Source organism: Bufo gargarizans, chromosome 2 (assembly GCF_014858855.1).
Source record: "Bufo gargarizans isolate SCDJY-AF-19 chromosome 2, ASM1485885v1, whole genome shotgun sequence".
In the NCBI taxonomy this organism is placed as follows: Eukaryota; Metazoa; Chordata; class Amphibia; order Anura; family Bufonidae; genus Bufo; species Bufo gargarizans.
Window position 1 is genome coordinate 365,254,718 of NC_058081.1, and position 3,427 is coordinate 365,258,144.

At 41.8% G+C, this 3,427-nt stretch overlaps 1 non-coding gene across 1 annotated transcript; it reads left to right on the forward strand.

The window, feature by feature from the left end:
* The first annotated feature begins 202 nt into the window (after positions 1-202).
* LOC122929866 lies at positions 203-288 on the forward strand. The gene has a single exon (XR_006388080.1). It is a non-coding gene; the product is annotated as a small nucleolar RNA SNORD71 (small nucleolar RNA).
* Positions 289-3,427: the final 3,139 nt, after the last annotated feature.

Here is a 3,427-nt window from a genome sequence, read left to right on the forward strand (position 1 = left end):
GTTCCTTGTGCCGCCCGATCTATGCACCAAGCCCCCCTTGTGTCCGCCTGCCGCTGAAGCTTAGAAGCTTAACTCCATCTCCAGCCTCCTGCCCCGATGCGGTCCGCCCCATACATTCCCTCCTGCACCTCCCTCAATGTTGCCGGCCGTACAACCCCCCCACCCCGTCCCCTTTCCAGCACTGCCCCCGGTCTCCCTGCTGTGTGTGATGGCGGCGGCTCCATTCCTGAGCCGCCGCCATCAGCAGAGAGTGTCAGCTCTATGCTGACACTCTGCTGTAACCCCATAGATGCAGCGGCATCCATGGGGTTAATAGAGGGATGGGGCTCCCTCTCTCCACCATCGAGGCTGCCGCGATGGCAGTACCCGATGGTTACCATGGCAACCGGACGCTTTGCAAAAGCATCCACTGTTGCCACCTACAGGGTATCTGATTGTATTACACTTTGCAATGCAAGAGCATTGCAAAGTATAGTACAGCCATCAGCCCCACTGGATCTTCAAGATCCAAGAGGGACTTGATAAAAAAAATTTGAAAATAATAAAAGTACAAATAAATAAATAAATGAAAATGTAAAATTAAAAAAAAAAATTGCCTTTTCCTATAAAAAATTAAGGAAAAAAAATACACATCTTAGGCATCACCGCGTCCGTAACAACCGTCTCTATAAATATATCACATGATAGACCCCGTCCGATAAACATCATAAAAAATAAAAAATAAAAACTGTGTAAAAAAAGCTATTTTTGTCACCTTACATCACAAAAAGTGCAACAGCAAGTGATCAAAAAGGCTTATGACCCCCAAAATAGTACCAATCAAACCGTCACCTCATCCCGCAAAAAATAATACTCTATTTAAGACAATCGCCCAAAAAATAAAAAATCTATGGCTCTCAGACTATGGAGACACTAAAACATCATTTTTTTGTTTCAGAAATGCTATTATTGTGTAACACTTAAATAAATAAGAAAAAGTATACATATTAGGTATTGCCACTTCCGTAACGATCTGCTCTATAAAACTGCCACATGACCCAACCCCTCAGATAAACGCTGTAAAAATAAATAAATAAAAACTGTTCCAAAACAGACCATTTTTTGGTCACCTTGCCCCATAAAGGGTAATAATGATTGATCAAAAAATCCTATGTACCCAAAAATGGTACCAATAAAAACCTCAACTCTTTCTGCAAAAAACGCGCCCCTGCACAAGATGATTGGCAGGAAAATAAAAAAAACATATGGCGTTCAGAAAATGGACACACAAAAACATAATTTATTTTTCAAAATTGCTTTATTATGTAAAACGGAAACAAACAAACAAACAAAGTAGACATATTTGATATCATTGCGTCTCACACAACCTGCTCTATAAAAATAGCACATGATCTACCCTGTCAGATGAATCTTGAAAAAATAAAAAATAAAAACTGCCAAAACAGCCATTTTTCAGTTACCTTGCCTCACAAAAAACTTAATATGGAGCATTTAAAAATCATATGTACCTAAAAATAGTACCAATAAAACTGGCACCTTATCCCCTAGTTTCCAAAATAGGGTCACTTTTTGGGAGTTTCTACTGTATAGGTGCATCAGGGGGGGCTTTAAATGGAACATGGCATCCTAAGCAAAATCTGCCTTCCAAAAACCAAATCGAGTTCCTTTCCTTCTGCACCCTGCCGTGCGCACTTACATCAGTTTACGACCACATGTGGGGTGTTTCTGTAAACCACAGAATCAGGGAAATAAATGTTGAGTTTTGTTTGGCTGTTAACCCTTAATGTGTTAAAGAAAAAACTGTAATAAAATGGAAAATCTGCCCAAAAAGTGAAATTTAGAAATTTCATCTCCATTTTCCTTTAATTCTTCTGGAACACCTAAAGGGTTAACAAAGTTTGTAAAATCAGTTTTGAGTAACTTGAGGGGTGTAGTTTCTACAATGGGGTCATTTATGTGGGGGTTTCCACTATGTAAGCCCCACAAAGTGACTTTAGACCTGAACTGGTCCTTAGAAAGTGGGTTTTGGAAATTTTCTTAAAAATTTTAAGAATTGCTTCTAAACTTTTCTACTAAGCCTTCTAACGTCCTAAAAAGTTAAAATGTAATTTCCAAAATGATGCCAACATAAAGTATACATATGGGAAACGTTAAGTAATAAATATTTTATTAGGTATGACTTTCTGTTTTAGAAGCAGAGAAATTGAAATTTTTAAAATTGTGAATTTTTTTCCTTTTTTTTTTAAATTTGGGATTTTTTCATAAATAAAGGTGAAATATGTTGACTCAAATTTATGACTATCATGAAGTACAAAATGTCACGAGAAAACAATCTCAGAATGGCTTGGATAAATAAAAGTGTTCCAAAGCAATTACCACATAAAGTGACGCATGTCCGATTTGTAAATTTTGACCTGGACACTGGGGCATCAATGACCCTTGGTCATGAAAGTGTTAATCTGTCTGTTAGTTCGGTGGGTGACCTCAAAGAATGAGGAGAGCATCAAATAACGGATGTAGCCCTGGTAGTGGTGCTGCTGGGGGTGGTGGATCTCCTGTTGCAGGAAGAGGACGAGGTTGATCTGTGCCAGCTACATGCCCAAATGAAACACCTTCCTCAGGTGACGTAGGCGACAGAACGTTCAGTGTTATTTTGTAGGCCCGAATACTGGTGTACAAATGGTGAGGCCAGAAAAGGTAGAGGTGGTAGTAGATTGGTCAATGACAGTACCTCTAGTTCCTTCACATTGTCTTCCACTCGGTCCCCTGCTGAAAGCACAGAATTGGCACCTGCAGCCCATGGGCATCTGTCTTTCACCTCACCCCCTTTCAAATCAGCCAAGCAGTCTGAGCCCCAAGTCATTTATGCTTTTTGATGACTCTGCTGGCTGGGTTTCCGAGGGCCGTCCACATAGCCTTGCACCAGAAGTGGAGGAGTTTGAGTGCACTGATGCCCAACCACTTATGTTTCAGGATGTGGAGATGGGAGAACCACCGCAGCACATCTCTGATGATGACAAAACACAGGTGCCAACTGTGGTGGCTTTCTGCAGTGTTCAGACTGGCAAGGAGGGCAGGGGTGAAGAGTGGGTGGAAGAGTGATGTGGAGGATGATGAGGTCCTAGACCCCACATAGAATCAAGGTCATGCGAGTGACGTGTGAATTTTTCAGAGGAAGAGGTGGTGGTCATACAGCACCAGCCACACAGCAAAAGAAGGAGCAGTGTGGCCATCCTCTAGCCAGTCTGCCTGCTACTGCCCACCACAGCAAGGGACTGAGCACGCCAAAGCCAGCTTCAAGGAGTTCCCTGGCGTGGTAGTTCTTCAGACAATGTGCTGACGACAGAACACGAGTGGTTTGCACACTGTACAATCAGAGCCTGAAGCGAGGCACAAATGTTCTAAACCTGAGCACCACATGTATGAC